Here is a 25,400-nt window from a genome sequence, read left to right as displayed (position 1 = left end):
TGATGGCCATGGTCATGTGAGATCTCCTCCCTTCCCTAGAATGGTGTCTCTCTCTTTCATAACACTTTTTCTTTTTTTTTTTTTTTTTTTTTAAGAAAATCATTTTAACACGGGAAAAAAAGGGAACAAAAGCAAAACTCAAAGAGATAAAAAGCCCCCAGAAAATGCATGCAAAATAATTTAAAAAAAAACCACCGAAACACCTAAAGACACAATCCAGAGTAACTTTTCCACTTCTGCCTAGACCCCTTCCTAAGGGTTTGCATGCCAGTCTAACAAAAAAACTGTCATATGGGGTGATGTGATTTTAGTTTTCAAGCTGGAGGTTGCTATGGGAGGCTGTTCCCAGCAGCAGCGCTGCACTGCATTTGTAAAAGGCCTTCCCAGCAGCAGACACTGATTTTTGAGTAGGAAAAAATACACTATTTTTGGTTTTTAAAAGGCCCATAAAAAGCAGTAGTGCTGGGGGGAAAAAAAAATAAGAAAAAAATGAAGATTAAAAAAACCCCAAAGAAATGAAAAATGAGGCTTTAATTCAGATGCCCATAGAAATGTGGTGCACTAAAACCCCCTTCCTAAAGCTAAAGCACCAGGAAAATCTCTGTTTTTCAAATCCATGAACATCAGCTGAGCTGGGGTTGCTGCATTTGCCAACACCAGGCTGGCTGGGATGTGGGAGGAGTTAAAGATAATGAGATCTCAGGTGCTGTACAGATGAAGTGCAGGAATGAGAACAGGGACTGCCTTTAGATGTGCATTGAGATCTTGACTCTGATAAAAATGAAGCATCACTTCACAATAGGTGGGGGAAGTTTACTCAGCTCTTTAGAATTAAAAAAAAAATATATATATATATATATAAGGAGTTGTGCTAAGAATGAAATATATCTCTATATTTCTATATATACACCCAGAGAGCTTTGCAAAGCTGGTCAAATACAAATGACTCTCTTAAAACTAACAAACAAGCAAACATAGAAGATATTTTCTTTAGCAAACTGCAAGATTTAGGAGACTGTTACAACCTGCAGGATTTACAGAGGAAACACCACAAGAAGGAGGATTTACCACAAGGACAGAGCCAGGGAGTAGCAGCAGGAGGAGATGCAGTCTCTTTCTACCTTTGCACAGAGCACTGAAGACCAACAAATCCTGATTTATTGAGGGCTTTTCATTCATGTCACCAAAGCTTCCAGCCATTAAGTGCCTTAAATCTTTGCAGGTTAAGTAGAGGAGAGTTGATGGGTGAGATGTATGGATTGGGATGAGGATCTGCAGAGTCAACACATGACAACTCTGTGGACGTGGGCCTAGATGAGGTGAATGTCAAGACACAAAACTGTTGTGCTGGAACCTTGTTCTCCCCAACACCTCTGGGTGCCCCTGTTTGGGTTCTTCCCCTAGTGGGAAATGTGAAGCTCGAGGGCACCTTTGGCTTCAGTGACCATGAAATGGTGGAGTTTAAGATCTTTAAAGCAGCCAGGTGAATGCACAGCAAGCTCACTCCCCCTGGAATTTAGCAGAACAGATTTCAGCCTCCTCGGGGATCTGCTTGGTACAGCCATGGGATAAACCCCTGGAGGGAAGAGGGGCCCAAGGTTGATATTCCAGGATCACCCCCTCCAAATTCAAGAGTGATGCATCCCAACAAAGATGACGTTCAGGGAAAAGTGCCAAGAGGCCTGTGAGGATGGACCAGGAGCTCCTGGACAAACCCAAACAGCAAAAGGAAGCCCAGCGAGGTCGGAAGCAGCCTGGGAGAAGGACAGAGAGATGGATCAGGTGAGAAAAGATAAAGCCCTGGCCAGGGACATCGAGGACAACAAGAAAAGCTCCCATAGGTATGTTTGGGATAAAAGGAAGGCTAAGGAAAGTGAGAGCCCTCTCCAGAAGGAAACAGGAGACCCAGCTACTCGAGACCTGGAGAAGGCCAAGGTCCTCAACAACGTCCTACCCCAAGACTTCACTGGCAAGTGCTGCTCCTTCTTCATCAACATCAAGAGCCAGGGGGCAAGAAATCCTCCAGACAGGGTCACAGACATGAATTTCTGTGATGTCAAAGTTTTCAGGCCCAATTTGAACTGTGATGGAAGTTACACACAGGTGGAATGTTGGGACAAAAGAAGAAAAAGTGCTTTGAGTCTGATCTTCAGATAAGCAACCGAGATGCTGCAGGAGGGAGATTTCCAGAGCAGGATCCAGCTTGGACCCTGCACTCCACTGATGAGCATTTCACAGTGTCTGTGTCTGAGAGACAAAATCCCAATGTGGACCAGGGAATCTTTTGCCAACAGAAGCTTTGCCAGAACATGCAAACAACCCAGATGAAGCTCTTTATCAATAAGTCAGTATTTGTTTAAGTGCCCAAACTCCAAGCCAACAACAATCCAGAGCCCACAGAACCAGGCAAGGCAAGAAACAAGACACTGAGATGCACCAGCTACACTGGTAGTACCAGGAACACATCATTCAAGTTATTACATTAATCCAACTATTTTGCTAAAACCAGACTAAATTATTGCAGAAGACCTTCCCATCAGCCCAAGAGCTTCAGAGCCCAGCCAGCACACCCTTCACATCCCCAACACTCCTCCTCCTTCCCCAGCACTCTGTTAATAAACTCAGGGATGTCCTTCCCAGTGTCTCAATGCCCTGTCAGCAGAAATTCAAATCAATCCAGCCCTGGAAGCAGCTGCAGCAAATAACTCAATCACGTTCATCATTTTAACTGATCCTATTTATGAATCAGGTCAAGCTTGAAATCTCCATTTACATTATCAGCCTTGGTGATATTAAGATAATCACGCAGAGGACTGATCAAAGGTACCCTGCAACTTTGGAGTGCAGGAATTATCATACAATAACACTTTATCTGCTCCAGTGTCCTTCTTTGACTATCAGGAATACTTCCTTCCCTAGAAATTAGGACAAGGAACAACGCATTGAACAAGAAAACTCTGCCAATTTAAGAGTAACAGGGCAGCAGGAACTGTTCACCCATCTCAAAAAAACCATGAATATCATCAGGTTTTAAAACAGAACAGGTTGGACCAGGCTTTGAGTAACCTGGTCTAGTTGAAAGTGTCCCTGCCCATGGCAGGGGTTGGAATTTAAGGACTTAAGGTCCCTTCCAACCCAAACCATCCTGGGATCCTGCAATCTGCTGGAAATCACTGAGAAAAAGGGATAGTCAAGCTGTCATTGAATTGCTTTTATTTCCCTTAGGCTGGATGGAAGGACATTTATATTCTTCCAGGCTGATACCAAAAATCACCTGAAATGGTTCTCTAAACTGCCTCCACTTCTCTCAGCCCTGCCATCAAAGATGAACCCTGGAGCTCCCAAAATGCAGAAATACTCTGCCCATGCTTTTCCAACCCTTTCTCCATCGTTCCTCCACCACCTGCAGCACCTGCACAGCATCACCAGGTCACAGCTGGTGCAGGTCTGACAATAAGCACCAAAAAAACAAGAAAAGGGAAAAAGCAATTCCTGCCTTCCCAAAGAACTTTCGCTCCGCTGTTCACCTCCAACTCGCTGTTTCTCTTCCTACAACAAATGAAATGTAACAGCATTCTGCTATTTTTGGAAAGAGATGTTTTATCCAGAGTGTGGGCAAAGGGAAACAATTTGCATCCTGATTTTAGGATTGCGGAAAGAGGTGGCGGAGCGGGGAATGGAAGGATGTAAGGTAATAAAACCATTTTATGTGAGGAAAATAAAAATCTAGAACTATTTTAATTGAAGCTCTCCACTTCTGATATCAGCTATTATGAACGTAGATATAACTCTTTACTTATCTCATTGCAGTAAGAAAACTTTACACACACACACAGAAAAATCACACGGGACAAAATCCAACAACAATCTCCCCCATTAACTCGAGAACGAGGTTCTATTGAATATTTCAAGTGTGATTACACTGGAACAAAATGGCACCATGCCACAAAGTCCTGTAAATTATTCCCTCTCAATGACTCCCTTCCTCACAAAGATGCCAGGAGGCTGGGGGAGGGGGGGAAATAAAGCACTCCCAGATCTAAGTGAAAGGCAGCAAAGGAACCAGGAGGATCCTCCAAGTGACTGTGCTTGTCCCAGAGTGGAAAGGTGACCTTGGTGATTGGTGTTGCATCTTCTAGCCAGGATCTGGCTAGAAGCAACTTCTTCAAGTCCTTTGGGACTGGTGTCATCATCACCTGAGCCTGACCATGGAAATGAACAGAACCCACTCAGGATGAGCAACCTGGTCTAGTGGAAGGTGTCCCTGCCCATGGCAAGTGGGTTGGAGTGAGGTGGTCTTGAAGGTCCCTTCCAATCCAAACCATCCTGTGATTCTGTGATCATGGGGGACATCAGCTGATGAGCAAAGAAGGGGACAGCAAGCCCATGGTCCCCAAAATGCCAAGTCACTGCCTTTTTGAGGATGTAAGTTGATTTTTTTTTTCCTTTATGCAAATAATCCAGGAAATTTAGCTCAATTATCTACTGGATGACACCACTGGCACCTCAAAAAGAAACTCTGCCCCAGGCTAATACTTTCAGGTAAGCAACTGGGATGCATAGCAAAGAAGACAGAATAATATCAAGATTATTGTAAAGTAGAATATAATTATTATAAATTCTATAATGTAAAATTCACCACTCAGAGGGTGGTGAGGCCCTGGCACAGGTTGCACATAGAATTTGTGGCTGCCCCATCACTGGAAGTGTTCAAAACAGGGCTTAGAGCAACCTGGGACAGTGGAAGGTGTCCCTGCCCTTATCAGGGAGGTCAAACCAGGATGATCTTTAGGTTCCTTCCAACTCAAACTATTCTAAATTTTTATGAAAGTTATCAGGTAAAATTGGTGGTGCAGTATCATTTAGATCTTATTCCTTATTAATAGAGAGGGAGCTCACAAAGAGGTGAAAGATGAGCAGCAAAAATGCTCCTTGACCCAATGGAGACTGGGGAGAAGGAAGGAGACACACTGAAGGAATGAGTTTGATTTGGAAAGGAAATGGGCACCAAACACAGCAGAAATTAACTCAATAAGGAACAGTTTAGAGAAGACATGTAGCATCTCTCTGCTTCCTACCATATACTAGGAAAAACCAGAAAATCTCCTTTAAAAAAAAAAAAAAAAGTCAGGAAATACTCAAGAGATGTTTTAATTTTTTTGGAGTTATTGACCTGTAGCACAGGTTTTGGAGGCCAAGAACTCCAACATCCAAAGGCACAGGGAAACTCATAAAAAGACCAGCCAAAGTTGTCACAACTTGTGACAAGAAATGCTGAAGCCAGACTTAATGATTAACCATCAGGAGAAGCCCGGGGGGAAATCACCACCACATCTGCATATCAGGACTCTGCCTTCTCCTGTTTTGAGTCTCTTACTACTGGTCACCATCCAAAAGAGAGATTCTTGAGCTAAATGAACCCTGTGCCTCTCTAGGCAATTCCTAGACTACTTATAATTAAAGGCACCATTAAGCCTTCAGAGAAGCAGATGCCAATCCATGTCACAAGTTACACAGCTGAGCGGGGTCTAATTATGCTGCAGTCAAGGGATGCACCATATCCTGAACAGATGTCATTTTACAGGGAGCTTTTTTCCATATCTTACAATCTTAAGATCATTTGAGATGGCTTCTGCCTGTATTATCCCTTGTTTAGGAAAGACAAGACCGTCCCCAGTTATCTGCCTGCAAGCCTAAGATGGGGTAAGTGGCAAACAATAAAAAGCACATCTGATCACTGGGAAGCAATTAAAAAAAAAAATAATTAAAAAAATTTACATGGAGAAACAATCCCTTCCTTCCCATTTCACACTTTTTTGGGGTTAGGGTGATATTATGGGCTTCCTTTTTGCATGTTTATTCAGGGACTGCACAGCCAAGCGACTGCACTTTTTCAGGAATGGATGAACTGGTAAATGCTACATCCCCAGTTCATCCATTCCCAAAAAAGACTTTTATAAACAATGTAAAGCAGTGATGAAGTGCCATGAAAAGGGCTCTTCCACAACCTGGTCCATTCAGGTGGCCAAACACCCCAAAATATCTTTGGGATTAAGGCTCTGATCAAGTTCTCACTTCTCCATTTAAAAAAGAGAGTCCAAACTACAAATTAACTCAAGAACAGCCATCACATAAGATCCTAAAAATATCTTCATCTAAACACAGGGAGGTCAAAAAATAAATTCCTAACTGCCTTCTCAACATAACGCAGAAAGCAAGTCTATTCTTGAGCACACACCAAGGCCAGTGAGTTTGGGAAAAAGACAGATGGGAGAACATGTAGGAGAATATGTTCTCTGAAGACTTCCACAAATAGGCTACCAAAAGTCAAGAGAGATGCTGTGTCACAAGGGATGCAGAAGTCACAGGAGATGCATTTCTTTGACATTCCTCACCAGGAGATCTTTCTGAGCAGGTGAAAGAGTCTCTACTACTTGTTCCCATGGCACTGCTTCCAGACACTTAGCCTATTCTTTTCCTATATTTTCAAACAAAATGGCCCCATGGTCGTGGAGTGACAGATGCCACTTTGTCAGCCTTTCTCAGCAACGTGGTGATGATCATCACAAAGAATTACAGAGATACAAGAACCATCAGTGATCTCTGTTGACTTTTACAAGTCCCATTCTCCCGCCCTTTCAGCTGCTCCTGTAACTTCAAACTGTTGGGCAGCTCCATCACATTGGAGAAAAAAGAAAAATTAATTAAAATCCTAAACCATAATTATCAGCCTGGAAGTTGAGTGAGATAGTAAGGATAAGAACACTTTTCCTCTGGAGAGAGGCTGAGAGAGTTGGGGCTGTTCAGCCTGGAGAAGAGAAGGCTCCAGGGAGACCTGAGAGCCCCTTCCAGTGCCTAAGGGGGCTCCAGGAGAGCTGGAGAGGGACTTGGGACAAGGACATGGAGTGACAGGACAAGGAAGAACTACCTTAAACTGAGGGAAGGTGAGTTTAGATAAGATATCAGGAAGAAATGCTTTACAATAAGGGTGCTGAGGAACTGGCAGAGATTGCCCAGAGAGGCTGTGGACACCCCACCCCTGGAAGTGTTCAAGGCCAGGTTGGATAGAGCTCTGAGCAACCCAGGTTGGATAGAGCTTTGAGCAACCTGGGCTAGTGGAAGGTGTCCCTGCCCATGGCAGGGTGTTAGAACTGGATGATCTTTCAGACCCTTTCCAACCCAAACCACTCTGGGATTCCATGATTCAGCAATTGGGTTTCTCACACAGACATGGTCTGACAAGCACCAGAGTATCAGTGTTTTGCACCCCAAAAACCCCTTTGTGAGACGCAGACACCCCACAACCAGAGGCCTGAGGACTGTGTTCTTGCTCCCCAAATATCCAGTGGCCAAATTTAATCCAGTTTAATTCCAACATAAACCTGTTGTGTCCAACAAATGCATCCACATTTCTCTCCCCTTGTTGAAGAAATTGGGACCATAATTAAGTAGAGCAGAGGGCAAACAGAAAGGTGCCACTTCAGTGAAAATAATGACCTGATTTTTGTCACTTTACTCCAAAAACTAGATCTGTATCATTCACTGCATGAATTTGCTTTCCTATTTTAAAGACTTTCACCATCTAACACAGGGTCTTGTTTGCAGTCAAGTCAGAGCAGAACTGGTGGATGCCAACACAGCTGGATCTCAACAGCCCTTCCACTGAAGTGCAGTCTAAAAATTAAAGGGAGTGCCAGAGATTACTAAGAAAAACACAGCAACACACCTGTAGGTTTCCAATCAGAAGCCATCTCATGGAGAGGGAAACAATTCCAGGTGCAGAGGAAGCAATGCAAAGGCAGAGTTTGCAAAAATGCAGCTTCAAACCAAGTCACAGCTGCCTTTACTGCAATGACCCTGATTGGCATTTCCAGATGTGAGGCAGGAAAATCAGCTGACAGGAGCATTTTTGCCTACAACCCTAGAAAATATAGGTTAAAGAAGACGCTGAGCTCTATACAAGGCATCAGTGAACAACAAAAAAAATTAAATTAAAAATGAATTCTTGTTTCTTTTTCATATCTTGAGCTGGTTAAAGCAATCCACGTCCTCCAGAGGCATTTATTTATCACCATCCTCAATTCTGAAAGCGAACTCCAAGTGATAATGCACAATCCTCCTACAAAACTGAACTGAGATGGATGGAGGATGAGAGGTATCATTTCAGACAGTTCACATTGCTCACACTACCAAGAACTGCATTCAGGCTGCAGGAAAGCTCACTGATAAATTGAGGGCAATGGATGACAACAGAAGAGTTTACAAACAACAGAAAAATGAGCTAATTTGGGCATTCAGGGGGAAGGAGCAAGCAGAGAGCAAGTTTGGGAATGCAAGAGCCTTCCTCACCCCAGCCATGAGCACACTCATCCTCAGAGGCCCAGAACAGCTTCTGATGGAGCACACAAACTTTGCATCAGTGCCATCAATAGTAGCACCCAGTGTGACAGGAACCTCCTCCTTGGCAAAGTCATACCCACCAACAGAAAAGAACAGTTTGGAGTCATCTCCTGCCTCCCAGATGGCTCATTCCTCTTAGTGCAGAAGTCTGGGGAGCCAGGATCATCTCCCTCCAGCAAAGTGCAAAGGATTGCTGCCCTGAGCTGGCTGCACTTCAGCTCTCAGCCTTTTTGGGAACGCTGCAGGAGACAAGCAATGAGGTAAGGGAGATAAGCAGTGTAAAGAGTTCACTTCTTCCGTCCTGAACACCCTCAGCTGATGAAAACACAGCTTCAAGAGTAAAGGAGAAACTCTTCCTGTGGTTTTGTTGGAAGAACATGATGGAGGTCTGCACTGCATGGAACCTGGTCTAGTGGAAGGTCCCCTGCCCATGGTGGGGGCTTGGAAGGAGATGGTTTTTAAGGTCCCTTCCAACCCAAACCATTCTGTGATTTTATGTCACCAGCAGACAACTGACACACAGCACTGCCACTGACTTCAGTGGGTCCTCCATGGCCCAAACTCCAGTTGGGAGTTCTAAGGAGAAAACAATCTTGTCAGGAGAGACTGCAGGAGCTGGGCCTGGTTAGTCTGGAGAGGAGAAGACTGAGAGAGGATCTAATTCTCACATAAATATCTCAAAAATGGGTATCAGGAGGACGGTGCCAGACTCTGTTCAGTGGTGTCCAGTGACAGGACAAGGAGCAAAGGACATAAACTAAAACACAAGAAGTTCCACCTCAGCATGAGAAAGAGCTTCTTTCCACTGAGAGTGGCAGAGCACTGAACAGCTGCCCAGGCAAGGAGTAAAGTGTCCCTCTCTGGAGTCATTCCAAACCCATCTGGATGTGTTCCTGTGTCACCTGCTCCAGGTGACCCTGCCTTGCCACAGAGGTTGATCTCCAGAGGTCCCTTCCAAACCTAAACATTCTGTGATTCTGTGAAAATATGAAGAAGCTCAATCCAACAGGACTCACCCTACTTTCCTTTCTAAAGTATGTACTATCCACATAGACACACTTGCCCCAAAACAACTGAGGATCTCTAAAACACAGGTATCCACCCTGACCTCAAAGAAGAAGCTGCTTTTCACCACTGGGTTCCTTGACATTATTATTTCTTCTTCTTGCACGGCTAATCTGGACCTGGACACATAATAACTGATTGACTCGATGACACACACACACAAAAAAATAGATAATCAGTGAATTTGCCTGTGTTTTCCTTGTGGACATTGAGACATTAAGTCCTTACGTGCTTCATGAACACACACACTGATGGTTGGGTAGAGGAGAAAATCAGTGAACTGTACTCTTGTCTCTGATGTGATTAACTCAGCCAACCTACTGCAGTGGAAGAGGCAGAAAGACACCAACACACACTTCCTTAAAGGAAGTGAAAGACTTCAAACTATCAAAAAAACAAATTAAAAAAAAAATAAATAAATTTCTGAAAACAACCTAATGGTGCTCATCTGCTCTCACTTTCAAACCTGTGCCCCAAACACTGTATCTGTATTTCATTTTCTGGTTGGCCAAGTAGAAAAATAACCCACTCCTCGGGCTTCCAGCTTTATTTATGCACTTGGTTAGGACAGAGCTGAACACTCAAACCTGTCATTGAAGGGTTCAGGTGCTCCTGGCTCTGGGTTGCACTCCAGGAAGGCTTTGCATTCCACATCACAGCCACTGAATCACAGAATTGTTATGGTTGGAAAAGACCTCCAAGATCATCGAGTCCAACCATTAAAACATGTCCTCAAGTGCCATATCCACAGGGTTTTTTGAACACTTCCAGGGATGGTGACTCCACCACTTCCCCAGCCACCCTGTTCCAATGCTTGACAACCCTTTCAGTGAAAAAAATCTTCCCTAATATCCATCCTAAACATCCCCTGGTGCAACTTGAGGCCATTTCCTCTCATCCTGCCTCTTGTGAGCTGGGAGAAAACGACTGACACCAAACCTCACTACACCCTCCTTTCAGGTAGTTCTAGAGAGGGATAAGGTCTCCCCTCAGCCTCTCTTTCTCCAGGAGAGAACCACACTGCCCAGAAGAGACCGCCTTCCATCCCACCACACCAACCAAGGTCCCTCCATGTCCCAGCAGCTGGAACTCAGCCTCTCCAGCAGAGAGTGCGGCAAGAATAATTGAATCCAAGAGAAAGCACAAGCTTCCTCGTACAGTTGAGACTACACCTCATCTACTCAAAATCTAAATATTTTTGAAATTATTTTTGGTGGGGTTTTGTTTGGAATTAGTTGGACTCTGTAGCTGGATCAGCACACCAGTGCCAAAATGTTGGACAGGGCTGAAATCCATTAATCCACTTAAAAGAGTGGAACCCTGACTTTCATTGGCTTGAAATGATGCAAAAAGGCATCTTTGGGCTGCAGCTCTGTGACACATCAGCTCTGACAAGGGAGGGAACTCAAGACCTGCCCACGGTGCTCCCTCCCACCCCACCCCACGGCTGCCTCTCTGCTCTCCTGCTCACCCAGCAGCTCAAGCTGTAAATCAGATCAATGAAACATTCAGTTAAAAAGAACAGCCAAACCCTCCTCCATTGCAGAAGAGCCTTTAGTATTACAAATGATGAAAGCACGTTGCTAAAAAAAGCTGGATGAGTTGACAGTGATTTCTGAGAAGGTGACAAAAAAAACCACCCCACCAGCTCCATGCCCAGCCAGGAGAACAAGGGCTGGGCTGCTCCAGGCATTGCTGGGTCTCCAGAACAACCATGACAGTGGGAAAACAGGTCTCAGTACCCCCAGTTAGTGGCTACTTAGATCAAAGATAGTGCCTGGCCCCACCCTGGGGGTGATGCTGTAGGAGCAGGACATTCAGAGGACAACAACACCATCCTCTGTCTGTGAGCCAGTCTGGGCATCTCCTTGCCCAGTGAGATGTGTTATTCCTGCCTGGTGGCTGGGAGACAGAGGGAAAATGTTGGGATGCAGCTTCCAGGGTCATGAAGCATCCTCATGGTGGGCACAATCACTTGGCCTGTGGTGCTTATTGAAACTGTGGGAGAAAAGGGAAGCGACATCCCTGAGGATTCTTACAACTATTTTTATGATTGCTGCTTAGAAGGGATGGGGGGCTGTTTGTTTGTTTGGGTTTCTCCTCTTTTCATGTCATCTAAGCACACATTAAACAAATATCCAACCCCCTCTTCATCCTGCAATCCAGATGGATGTCCCTCTGCAACACGAGGATGCACTGCAGCCTCTCTCCTCGCATTTCCAGCGCTGGGAATTCAACACAGTGATCGTGGCTTTTCATGCCTTTTACCAACATCTAATTCACTCTGTATTAATCCCTCAGAGCAGCTACTCCTTCATTTTACCCTTGGAGACACGAAGCTAAAATATTCATGGGCTTGAACACAAAACCCTACAGCTCTGAGCAGTTGTTCAGGACAGAGGACGTGCTGTTACACAGTTCTCTGATACAGTAGAGCACTGTAACAACACCCTTGCAATAAAAGTACAGAATGAGCTTCCAGAGATGCTTTTCTAAGTGAATTTAGGTTTAATGAAAAGCTTTTCTTGCTTGTTTCTCACTTCTCCTCATCCTTCTTTCTTGAGGGAGTGGGGCTGACAGGGGCTGTTCATTCTCAAGTTCAATATTAAAAAAAAAAAAAGATGACCCAAAAAGATATTGAAAATGCACTCTTAAGTCACGGTACAAGGTGTATTTCAAATGAATGCAGCTGAAATCCTCCAAATTATCAAAAAGTTGTTTCAATAAGGAATTTCACTTACTTGAGACATTCACAAAACTTCTAAAAAGTTTAATCTCTTCCAAGTACTTTAAATCAATTGAATGGACAAACTCTCCGGCACAGGAAGGTGACAACAACCCCATGGTCCACATCTCCAGTCTTTCCAAGCTCCAGAGGGTCCCAAAGCTCTTTCTGTGGAATATCAGGCTTGCTCAGGACCTACTGCCCTGAAACAGCCTTGTTATGGTGCTGATCATCTTCTTCTCATTTCCTTTTACTCTCCAGTAAACCTGAAGTTATCCAAGACAGGAACCAACATCTCTCTTCTGTCTACCTTCAAGGAAGAGGTTTCTGATGATGGGATGTTAAAGTTTGGTCCTTTCTCCACCATTCCTGTGGCATCCTGCCATACACCTCCATCACACTATGGCTTCAGCTGGATGTGGATGTGGTCCTTAGGGACACAGTTAATGGTGGAGCTGGTTAGTTGTTAACCTGTATGACCTTAGAGGTCTTTCCAATCTCAGTGATTCTTTGGTTGAACTCAGCATGATGGACACAGGCCATTGTTTCAGGGAGAGCTCTCAGAAGCCTCTCACCTGCCTCTTGCAGGGCATGTCCAGACATCCCCAGAAATCTTTAGTACTGAAGGAGCAAACCATGGAGATGCACATTAAGCCACATGTGTTTATTCCATATCTCAGCCACAACAAATCCCAAACATGGAACAGGACCTGATACACACGATTTAACTTGACCTTTGACTGGGATGGAGCCAAAGCAGGGTCATTCCAGCCCATAAATATTCCTGACTCAAGCCAGCATGTGCAGGTTAAAGACATCCAGACCTCAAACCTTGAAGGTAAGTGAACAACAGCATCGAATCCCCCCAGTTGTTCCACCTTAAATAGACAAGGGGGGAGGTGTTGACACTGAAGTGGTGCTTTGCAATTCAGGCAATCTGTGTTCAATTGCCAGGCTTGAATCAGCTCTGGAACGAAGCAGTGTGTATCCAGGAAAATTAAAGGCAAGCCACAGCCCTCTCACCTGCATCCAAAGCATCCCAGAGCTGTAAAATGCATAGGACAGACTCCTGGTTGAGCGGGATGTTACTGTGCTTCAATACAGCACAGCAAGGAATGGACTCGCATCATTTTAATTTTTAATGTTCAAGGAGACTGAATTAAAACACAAAATAAAATCACAAATATTTCATGAAAATGATACAACAATTACACTCAGGGTGGCAAGAAATTGGCACTGAAGAGTTTGGGAGTTACCCTGAACCAGTTCATCCCACTGATTTCTTTGCATCAGCCTGCTGCAGTGGGCAGATAAAACAGAGCTGCACCCTCTGCATAAACTGTGTTTAGATACATAAATCGCTGCAAATTGGCTTTTTATTTTGAGGCAAAACCAGAAAGAATTATACACTGCATTAAATATTTCCTTCTCTTTGTCCTCTCCTCGACCGTCTGCGAGACCAATTAAAGTGCTTTTGCATAAAAGAGGCAGAGAGGAGTGAGCTCCAAAAAGAAATAAATGAATAACGAAGCCACTCTGCTTCCCATGCGATGCCTAAAGAAAACAAGCACAACAACTTAAAAGATCCCCACAGTGAAAGAGAAGGAAATGGGGAAGGTTTAATCACACACTTACGAGGCAGCAAAATAGATTTCTCAAGTCTTAATATCTCTTGTGAAATTTTAAGTGCTCAGTAACGTGCTGAGCCCTCACATGGGAGGTGTGTGTGAGTCCCTCCCCTGCACTCACAAACACACATTTGGTGTTTCCATCGCTTTTCTACTTCCAAAGGGATCAAAATGAAACTATGAGCAATCGTGCTGTGGCTTAACACATTCCCTGATGGAGGTCCTGCTGTCCTGCAGTTCAGCAACCTCTGGAAGCAACAGCACGGCTTCCCTGCACGCTGACCAGGAATGGGACTCATGGCCACAGCCACAGAGAGACAACCCTGAGTTCTACTGGTCCCCCAGTTACCAACTGGAATGATGACTGAGAAAAAGGGAGAGAGATCATCCCACTAGGAATACTGTGGACCTACTTTCCTCCCTGAGGCTGCCCTTTGTTATGTCTTCACAGGGCAAGGGAGGAATTGTTGCCATCAAAATCCCATAACTTAGTTTCAAAGGAAGACATTTTTGGCAATGAGGTTGGTGAATCCCTGGACCAGGTTGTCCAGAGGGCTGGTAGATGCCTCATCCCTGGAAATATTCAAGGTCAGGTTGGATGCAGCTCTGACCAGCCTGAACTAACGGGAGGTGTCCCTGCCCATGGCAGGACATGACCCTTAAAGGTCCCTTCCAACCCAAACCATTGTATGATTCTATGATCCCACCTGGCCCAAGAGACACGTGTGTGCCAGTGGTGTAGCAGGTCACTGACCATTTCCCCTTGGATTATGGGTTGGTTCCTCATCCCTGACTTCTGACTCACGAGCTGGATGCCCCAAGAACAACTTGGTCTTACCATTAAATACTGAGGCAAAAGAGGCATTAGGTACCTCAGCCTTTGTCACTGAGTTACTCCCCACAGCCAATAAAGGATGAAGATTCTCCTTTACCCTCCTTTTGTTGCTGATGTATTTATAGAAACATTTTTTTTATTGTCCTTTATGGCAGTAGCCAGATTAAGTCCTAATTGGGCTTTGGCTTTTCTAATTTTCTCCCTGCATATCCTCATGACATCCTTGTAGATATCCTGAGTTGCGTCCCCTTCTTCTAAAGGTTATAGACTCTCTTTTTTCCTTTAATTCCACCCAAAACTCTCTGTTAACTCAGGCTGGTCTTCTTTCTTGACAGCTTGTCCTTTGGTACATAGGGGGGTCCTGCTCCTGGACCGTTAAGGTTTCCTTCTTAAAGCACATCCAGCCTTCCTGGACTCCCTTGCCCTCAGGACTGCCTCAATCAGTCTCCTGAAGAGACCAAAGTCTGCCCTCCAGAAGTCCAACCCTTACTTGTCCAAGAACCAAAACCTCTTATCATTTTGCAGTCACTACGCCCAAAACAGCCTCTGACCATCACATCACCCACAAGTTCTTCCCTGTTCCCAAAAAACAGGTCCAGGGGGTGCTTTCCCTTGCTGGCTCCCTCACCAACTGTGCTGTGGAATTCTCTTCCACAACCTGCAGGAACCTCCTGCCCTTTTTCCTCTCTGCTGTGCTGTATTTCCAGCAGACACCTGGTCAGTTGAAGTCCCCTACGAGAACAAGGGCCAGCGATCACGAGGCTTCTCCCAGCTACTTACAGAACGGTTCATCCATCTCTCCATCCTGGTTGGGTGCTCTGTAACAAAATCCCACCAGGATATCTGCTTTGTTGGCCTTTCCCTCAATTTTGATCCATACACCATTTGATCTGTCACCAGACAATGAACACACTCCCTAACACACAGGGTTATCCCTCCACCTCTCCTTCCTTCCCTGTCCCCTCTGCAGACACGCCACTCCAGCTGCACGACTCGTCCCACTGTGTCTGTGATGCCAAATTTCCAGTTGCTTCCAGCTCCTCCTCTTTGCTGCCTGTGCTGTGGGCATGGGTGTAGTTGGGCTATTGATCCCACTGCTTTTGGGGGAAGAAACCCTAATTCCTACATGACCACTCCCAGGTGTTTCCATGGTTTCTAACGCATTGGCATCCCTGGTGTGTTTGGATCTCCACATGGACATCCATCTCCTTTCTCCACTAGAACAAAGGACGTCTCTACCACACCATCCCTCAAACACTGGCATCCCACCCCTAGGCTTATCTCCAGCAAGCCTGATTTTATCCCTTTCCCCCTTCAAATCTAATTAAAACCTCTTTCCATGAGCCCTGATAACTCCTGGGCAAAGATCCTTGTCCCCTTTGAGGCAGGTGTACCCCAGGTGTCACCAGAAGAACCTGGTGTGGTATAAACAGCCCATGATAAAAAACTCCAAAATTCTGCTGGTGACACCAGACTTGGAGCGAGGAATTGATATCCTGGCTTTTCCTGGTTTTCCTCTCATCACTCCCTGCATCTGGGAGGACAGAGGAGAACACAACTTGTCCTCCTGATCCCTTAACCAGTCAACCTCACAACTGAAACACAAAAGAGATGATAGAAGAGAGAAAAATCACTGCCCTACGAAATTGAAACAGGAGGAAAAGAACTTCCAATAATAAAATAAATTAAAAAAAAAAAAAAGGGGGAGGAACCAAACACCCAAGAAATGAAAACAAAAGCTAAGAGGTGAATAATTCATTTAGGCAATATGCAGTGCCCATACTCTACCTGAATTGTTTACATTGAAGGTTCATGGTTTAATCAGAACAGCCATAAAGAGAAAAGCCAGAGCCATAAGTACAACATTTATCTTGAGTAAACGAAATAGGTTTCTCAGTGAGGCATTTTCATTTAAAATAGGAGGGAAAAAAAAAAAAAAAAAAAAAGACTGCAGTTTGTAGAGTGACCAGCAAGGGGAGTCGGTGCCTGCGGCTTTGAGTCAACCACGCAGATGCAGTTTTGGGTGGAGAAAACTCAAATAAACAATTCTGAGGTAGTGACATCGAGAAAACATTGAAGACTGGCAGAAAATACCAGAGGATGATGGGCAGACAGCAGAAAACACACTAACCTGGGAATGAGGGAGGGCATGAGACATACTAGAGTAGAAAAAAAAAGTCATATTTTGCTTGAAAATTGAATTTTCTCTCCCTGCAAGGTTTGATGGGGAGCATGTGCTGGAGAGCACGCAGAGAGGAAAAGGCAAAGGACACAGGGAATCAAGTCAGGATGGAGCTTGAGATAAGAAAATACAGGTTAACTGTCAGTGTATCTCTGAGTACAATATTCTGACAGCAACGTGTTTGTCAGAAAAGAGTTGGGCCAGTTCCTCTGGTGGCCTTGAGGAGACACCTCGGAGGGTACCAGATGCCTGAGAAAAGATTTCAGAAGGCAAGGCCTTATCACCGAGCCCCAGCACTAGTAACAAACAGGGGGGAAAAAAAGCCACAAATAAAGATATATTTACAAAATAATAGCTCAAATCCGCTTGCAAGGAGTGGGATTTAATAACATTATCCAGCATTTAAAGAAAAATGCCAGCAGTAGGAACTCATTAAGCCCTGTATGGGGAACAGCAGCAAAAGCACTGCTGCATCCACAGCCATGCTGGGCTTGTCAACAGAAACGGGGCCACCACGAGCTCTGGGGCCACAGGGAGGTGCAGTCAAGGCTTATGTTCCTCTTTCCTGTTAATCTCATTAACCTCATATTTACTCTGTTGTTGGTGATTACTCAGAACATTAATAGGCATCATTTATGCATATTATTTACTGAATATTACAAATCTCTTTAGCTCCGTCTATGAAACGGGGCTGGAACATGCCAGTGCTCCCCAGGCTGTGAAAATCAAGGTAGGAAAATAATAACATTAAAAAAAATAAACTTCTTAAGGACTTGTTTCCAAGATTTCTTCAATAAATGCAAGCTAACCAATTGATTCAGATAAATATATGGAACTCTCTGTGTTTTCAAATTCTAGAATAACATTCTAAGCAGGAGGAACAGACACCAAACCAAAAAATACCCAAGGAAAGACTTATTTCCTCCTATTAGGCTGGAGGATACGAAACAACTATCCTTGCCACGATACAAATGACCCTTAACGATATTCCAGGTGAGAAAAGCAGATGCAGCTTAAGGAAACCATTTCTGCTGTTAAAGAACTCCGTAGGTTTTCCAGACACAGCCTGTTACACCTTGAAAAATGGCACTTTCACTGACCATCTGTTCCCAGCAGAAAACACCCGAGAATGCTCTGGCTGGAAAGCCCAACTCAAAAGTCAAGGTGCCGTGAGCGTGGGACATCCCAGAGCTTAATGAACAGCCAAGGTCAGAGCTCAGGGGGGGAATTTGGATGAAGATGACCCCCTGTTAACCTGTCAGAACAAGGAAACACCATCCAGAGGGGAACACCTGCCAGCGCCGAGCCCACAACGTCCTACACAACACTCGACATCAGCTCCAATGAGGCGAAAGGGTAGGGAGAAAACCAACCAAAATCAATTTTTTTTTAAAAAAAGAGCCCTGAAATGAGAAGGGTTATCAAAGAAAGAAAACAGCAAATATCTCTCACTCACAATTTTTTCTCCCTCGTGCTGCGGAGCCGCTCGTTCAGCACTGGGCACCCAACAGAGCCAAGGCCCAGCTCAGCAGTGTGGTCTCTGTGCAGATAAAAGGGAAAAAAAAAAAAAGACACACAAAAAAATAGAAAATCAGAAGTGAAAAGCACACATGGGCTTTTATCTGCTCTGTTTCCTCCAGTCTGAAGCTCAGGGATTCCCAAGGCTGAGGTTTAGTCTTTAGATTCAACTGCCTTTGGGAGTTTTCACACCCCGTGAATTTGTTAAAGAAACATATACATATATTAGGCAAGCTTTGCTTTTGGCCTACACAATGTCTGTTGACAATACAACACACGCAGAGAAAAAGAAAACAAACAAAAAAACATCCCACCTCTTCCCTTTAATTTCAGGGTGCAAACATTAGGGGATACCCGGTGAAACACAGTAAGTAATTTTAATTTCCTGCAAATCGTGATTTCACATCATTTTCATTTCCACCTGCTTGGTGATCTCAGATTTTATATTCAGCATTAGCCAGTTAAAAGGATCTGTCAGCGGTTTTTTCCCTACATTTCCTACAAAAGGAAAGCCTGTGCAGCTAAAGGGATTGCTGAGATGGAATCACACAACTGGGACAACCAAGTGGAGCCAACACTGGGATTTTGAACATTCCCAGAAGTGGTGATTCCACCACTTCCCTGGGCAACCTGGTCCAATGCTTGACCACTCTTTCCATGCATAAATTTTTCTCCTATCCAACCTAAACCTCCCCTGGTGCAACTTGAGGCTGTTTCCTCTCCTCAGGAACAGCATCCATAAGGATACAATACCTCAGATAACTCTGGAGACTCTAACAACATAATAAACCCATTTCCCACACACACTTTCACAACTCTTTTTCTTTTTTTTAATTGGTCCAGATTTGGCAACTAATGTTTCAGAGGGAATTTAAGATGTTTTTAATGCAGTTTATTATGCTTTAATAAAAAAATAAAATAGAAAAGAAAAAAAGAATGGCTTAGGCAACTCAGGTAGAGGCACTTTCGCACTGTGTAAAGTAAGGAAATAAAAGTATTATTACAGACAATTATTCCTCAAAGAAAGTGTTTTAATCAAACTGCTGATATTTTTGGCTGGTTTTAAGCAGGAGGAGCATCATCACACAAGACTAAGCCTCCCAGACTAATGAGCAAAGCTTTCTAATCCCTCCTCGTGATGCAATGGTGGAGAAAGTCAAACTATCTGGGATGACACTGGGGCTGGAGAGAGCAGCAAAAGAAGGAGCTCCTGCCCTGAGCTTTCATACCCTGAGAAAAACCACCCAATTACCCTTTCCTCCTCTTTGATGAACACAACCTATCTCAACACCCTCAAAAGCCGAGGGCAGAAGCTCCAAAATATGGGGAAAAATAATCACTAAGAGCCTTTAAGTTAAAGTACAGCACCCGGTGCCAGCTTTCAAAGACGGGGTAAATAAGTAAGACCTTTAAATTTTAAGATGTTGCTCAGCAACACTTTCTCCTACTACATCACACACATCCCTTCTTCCTCATTATTTCTCTGGCCAAGGGTCAAAATTCCCCTTCCCAGGAGGAGACAAGCTTTGCTCCAGAGAGAGTGATGAAACTCCCACATCCAGCTAACTCAGGAGCAATCCACATCTCCATCCTGGAGACCTTCCAGACATCCAGACACGGTGTGATTTGTCAAGCTTTCCCTCTCTGTGATCATTGTACGTATAAAGAGTGTGCACCATAACCACAGAGAGGGAGGACTCCTTGCACAAATCCTATTCCTCCTCTAACACGTTCCTGGAAATGCTCAAGGCCAGGTTGGACGGGGCTTGGAACAACTTTAGAGAGTGGAAGGTGTCCCTGTCCGTGGCAGAGGGGTGGAACAAGATGAACTTTAAGGTTCCTTCCAGCCCAAACCATTTCAGGATTCCATGATCTAAGGATATGAAGGACCAATCTAGTGGGTGCCATCTACACGTTGGCAGCTCAACAACGTCTATGTATTGACACCCAACAGCCTTGGGAGGGTTTTTTTCTGGGTTTTGTGGATGCATCTTGGTTTTCTTTTTAGAAATCTAGCAGGAAAATGACAAAGCAAAGATACCTGTTTGGTGCACAGCTCAAACACCCATCAACCTGCTCTAGTGTAAGACTGCCCAGCTCTCCTTGTCTGATGAGTGTCACAACTCAGCATGTTCAGAGGTCCCAGCAAAGCACAGGCAGCAGAGGATCATAGAATCACATCATCATAGAGTGGCCTGGGTTGGGAGGGAACTTAAAATTCATCTTGTTCCATGGACAGGGACACCTTCCACTAGACCATCATGCTCAGAGCTCCATCCCTCCAGGACTGTCATCACCTGTGCAGCAAAGTCACTCCTTGACCCCCTGTATTGCTTCCCATGTTCCACCAAGTTCCCAGAACTCATCAAAAGAGCAAAATTCAGCAAGTTATGGAAAGCAAAGCTGGGAGCTGCAGTTAACTCTTTTAATGTGATGGATTATTCCTTCCATTTGTTAAAAAAAAAAAAAGAAAAAGACCAAAATTAATACTAATGAGATCCATTGCAATTAAAACTGGGGGTGGGGGAAAAGAGGAAATTTGTCTTAAGTGATCTCACCTGGAGCAATCCTGCTCCAAATGAGAACAGCATTATTCTTCCAGAGTCTAGCATTGAAATCTCAGGTTGTTCATGGCCCCTAAGGGAAGAGTTTCTATAACCCTTATGCAGCCTTGGGTGTTTGTAAACTGCTTGTACAAGCAAAAAATCAGTAACCATTTACATTTTTCAGAACAAGCTAAGCCATGAAACAACCCATCCTGCCGTGTGAGGATTCAGGTCCGTAAGAAGAGAGACCTGGTTGTCCAGCATTCCAGAAATATCCATGTTATGCCCATCTTCCAGAGCACACCTGGGAGGATGAAAACCAGCACTGAAATGATCAACACGTGCTGTGTTGTGCCCGTGACTTCCCACTGCCCCACCTTCTCCTTATCCTCCCACCACTTCCATCCCACAGATCTGTTTCCCTCTCCTTTCTCTGGTGGTTTTTCCACAGCAGGGACTCTCCTCCATGTCCCTCTCAACATTCTCCACCCAGGAATGGCAGAGGGACACGATCCTTGGTTGGCACCCGCAGGAACGACTCCTTTCCGGGGAGGAATTCATGACAGCTCTGCCCGCCTGCAGGTTTGGGGGTTTTTTGGTTTTGTTTTTTTTAAGCCCTGGTGGATATAACTCACATGATGTCAGTACAGGAATATCACACTAAAGAGCTGGAAAGTAAGGGGCGGGTTTTCCTCGTTTCTATGGTTATGAGCAATTTTAATGACCAACCTAAATAAAAAGGCTGGAAGAGAGAGAAAGTAGGAAGGAGTGAGGTGGGCGTTTAATTTTGATTGACAAGACAGAGCAGAACTAGTTAAGATCTGTCAAATGCCTGCTGAGGATCACAAATCCTCAGCACATTGTACAGCAGACAGAATTAGTCTAAATGCACAGCTTTACAAAAATACTTCTTACCTGGTGAGATCAGAGTTCATCATTTCAGTCTCCCCACACAAAGCAGCTGATGTCATAACCAGCAAAGGAGACAAGGTAGGGCCAGGAAAAGTATGTATTTTTTTAATTATTTTTTCTATTTGTGAGGTTTTTAAATGTTAACAGGCTGCAATATCTTAACTTTTGTCTCTGGACACCATATACATACATACATACATACATATATATATATATATACATATAAAAATAGATAATGACATCATTCTCAAGGTTGTTAACTACCAAAACAACAATTTTAAAGGCATTATCAAAGGCATCACTTTGGAATCACATCTACATCACATTAAGTGCTGTATAAATACAGAGTAAGGAGATAATTCCTGCGTTAAAGAATTTAAAACAGGAGATTTAGTGCAAAAAATGTTGAACAGAGATTGGATGGGAAACACCTGGAAAGACAGAAACACTGGCCTGACAGTCAGCTATGAGGGTCCCTGAAGCTATACCACCAAAAAGCAAGGAAAATTAGGAGCATCCTTACAAATGTTCATGGGTGAGCACATCAAGAGGGAAGAATGGAAGGATGGAGATTTGGAGCATTTCAAGGTCAGGAACTGAGTTTCGTGATGCCAGAGGGAAGAGTCAACATCCCAACGAAGCACAAGGCAGTGGGAGAAGGGCTCTGGAAGAACCAGCAGCTTGGATTTAATGCCAGAGAGGTGCAGGAAGCAGCAAAGGACAGTCACAAAGAGGATCCAAGATGTGCCTGAACCGAACCAGGAAGATGTTTTTCTTTTACTGCCTCAGCTCTGGTGGGATTCAAGAGGGACATGCTGATCTTGACAGGGCTACACACTCATGAGCTCTGTTATTTTGTCAACTGCTGTTTGACTTTTAAGGAGGGAAAAACCAGGCAAGGGAGGATGGGGCTACAAAGGAGGCCAAGTCAACAGCTCCTCAGATTCCTGCCAACAGGATCTGCACTTAGAGCATGCAGTTTTGGCAGAGAACATCCTTAAAATTTGATATTTAAAAGTCTTATGGTGTTGGAATGGATAATTAAAGGATACAAGTGAATTAAGATCTGATCAACACAAACTTGTATCGAAGTCAGAATGTATTCCCACCAAGTCTCAGCCTCCTGGTTCTTCCATGCTCCATTCAAAGAAAGAAAAATTAGCTTCACTACTTTTATTTTCACTCAAAATTGTCCCTCTCCAGCCTCCAAAAGGTACAGATTTGTAACAGCATTCCAAGAGCTAAAAAAACCCCAAACAAACTCCGAAGCTCTCAAGAAGTTGTACCATTTACTACTGTGAGGATAAAACAACAACAACAAAAAAGGAATTCACATTTTACTGATTCCTTATTTCAAGGCTTCCAACAGCCAACTTGTCCACCACCAACTTGAAAAGTCAAAGCAGCATGGAATCATCTGGCACAAGCTCATTTATTCCCAGATAATGCCTCGAAACCTCCCAGACCATCTCTGCAGCCACCAGAGCCACCTCTTTCTTGGAAAGCACCCAGGAACCACTTGCAAATGAAATCCAACTTTGAATTTATTGCTCCTGCAACCCTGGAAATTTAAGCTACAGAGGTGACGTGACATTTTGTTTCTCCAATGCTAATCTAATACCTTTTTAAAGGTGCACACGTTTCACCCTGTTGGCTCCCAACCCTGAATTCCCAAGCTCTGCTGAGCTCCAGGATAAATGAGCCGAGCGTGCCCCGCGGGCGAGATCTCTCGCTGTAATCTTTATTCCAAACACAGCCTTTGGAAGCACTGCCAAGAATCACCCTGAGGTTTGCTCTTAGGATGGCAATTTGCATCTCAACATTTTGCTGCAGAGCCTTCCCCACTGTCCCCGCTATTATTTTAATGCTGGGCCGTGGGCGGCCCCCTGAGCGGAGCACACTAAAAATATTCCTGCCTTTCCTCGCCGGCTCCACACATGACCACCGGCAAAACCGGGAGTGGTGGCACCCACCCGCCTCTCCAGGAGCTCCAAGGAGCTCAAAAAGCGTGGCAAGAAGCAGAAAATGCATGGATGGAGGAAGGAGGAAGGCAGGAGATGAAGGAGGAAGGTCGCAGGAAGAGCCAGTTTTTACAGCCAAGGAAAGCGGGAGGTTTATCTGAGCACGAGATGTGGGAAAACACATTAAGAGGTAATAAAGGCGAGGAAGGCATCGCCTGGGATGTGAATTTAAGATGCTGCTGAATTTACGATGGTCTCTTCACAGAGAGAGGGATCAGACCTTGGGATGGGCTGCCCAGGGAGGGGGTGGAATCCCCGTCCCTGGGGATGCTGAAGCAGAGCCTGGACACGGCACTCGGTGCCAAGGTGGAGTTGAGTCACAGGCTGGACTGGATGATCTCAGAGGTCTTTTCCAACCTCGTTGATTCTGCAATTCTGTGAGAAACCTCGTGACACAAGGTGAACACCAGCACAGCCTGATTCACAGCCCCAGAAGGGAGATCCCGATCCCACCGGCAGCACCACGTTGATGACACAGCGCAGGAAAAAACATGGATTGCAGGTTTTCCTACGCCCTCCTCCCCCCTCGCCCAGTAAACCCCCAGTCTCAGAGGTTGTAATTATTTTTGGCAAGGTGTGAACAGGTCTGGGAAATGAAGCTGAGAAGTGGAGCTATTTATGAGATGCCGCGTGGGGAGACGGCATCGGAGCAACCAAATCAGCAAGTGCAAGGTCACCCTTGTCTGCTTAGGAACTGCAAAGTGATCCAGGCAGCCAAAATAACCAGCCTCAGTCTGCCCAGGATGGCAAGTCAAAGGAAATGGAGTGTGGTGAACCACCAGAGGATATTACTTCAGTCAACTACAAGGGCTTTATCATGGAGCTGGTGGGCTTTGAGATAAGGTCCATCGAGATAACAACCACTCATGACAACTATTTGCCTCTCTGGGATGTGGGAGAGAAGCAAGAAGGACATCAGGTCCATAAGTCTCCCTCCACCAAAGCTGTTGTTAGAGGGAGGTAGCCAAGGGGCTCCCATCCCTGGAAGTGTTCCAGGCCAGTCTGGATGGGGCTTTGAGCAACCTGGTCTAGTGGAAAGTGTCTCTGCCCATGGCAGGGGCTTGGAACGAGATGGTCTGAAAGGTCCCTTGCAACCAAAACCATTCTGTGACCTGCAAGTAAAAGATCAGTGGAGACCACTCATCACCTTACCCTCAAAACCACTCCTTGCTTCCAAGGAATTAGATTTTTGCTCTGGCCGAGGAAGAAGCAGAGATTTTGAAAAGCAACTTCCATTCTGCTGGCAGAGCAAAGCAGCAAAGGCCAAACCCTCCCAGCAGGAGGGTCTTGCAGCCTGATGGGGCTGAAGAAGCCAGAAGCACCTCAAGGCCACAAAGGAACCACCAAGGGAAACACAAAAGCTCTTTCTGGTCTTAGCAGGAGCCAAAGGAAGAGGGATGGTCGAAGCAAGGAGGGAGTACCCAGGGGGTAGGAGGACCTCCAGGCTGCTTTCTGCACACTCTCTTTATATTCTGTGTCCAAATTCCTCACAAACAGGAGGAGGACGCACAGCTCTGCTTCCAAGTATGAGATTATACGAAATTCTAATTAATTTTTAAAAGGATGAC

At 44.8% G+C, this 25,400-nt stretch overlaps 1 protein-coding gene across 3 annotated transcripts in view; it reads right to left on the bottom strand.

The window, feature by feature from the left end:
* TSNARE1 (t-SNARE domain containing 1) overlaps positions 1 to 25,400 on the bottom strand; it is a 458,997-nt gene that overhangs the window by 424,499 nt on the left and 9,098 nt on the right. For all 3 annotated transcript variants that reach the window (XM_050313442.1, XM_050313469.1, XM_050313451.1), the window contains exon 2: positions 18,292 to 18,375. The gene's annotated coding sequence lies outside the window, so the exon portion shown is untranslated. The remainder of the gene's footprint in view (positions 1 to 18,291; positions 18,376 to 25,400) is intronic.

This window comes from Myiozetetes cayanensis, unplaced genomic scaffold, assembly GCF_022539395.1.
Source record: "Myiozetetes cayanensis isolate MyiCay16 unplaced genomic scaffold, myiCay2020 scf1, whole genome shotgun sequence".
In the NCBI taxonomy this organism is placed as follows: Eukaryota; Metazoa; Chordata; class Aves; order Passeriformes; family Tyrannidae; genus Myiozetetes; species Myiozetetes cayanensis.
Note: the sequence above shows the minus strand (reverse complement) of the source record. Positions and strands in the feature narration are given on the sequence as shown.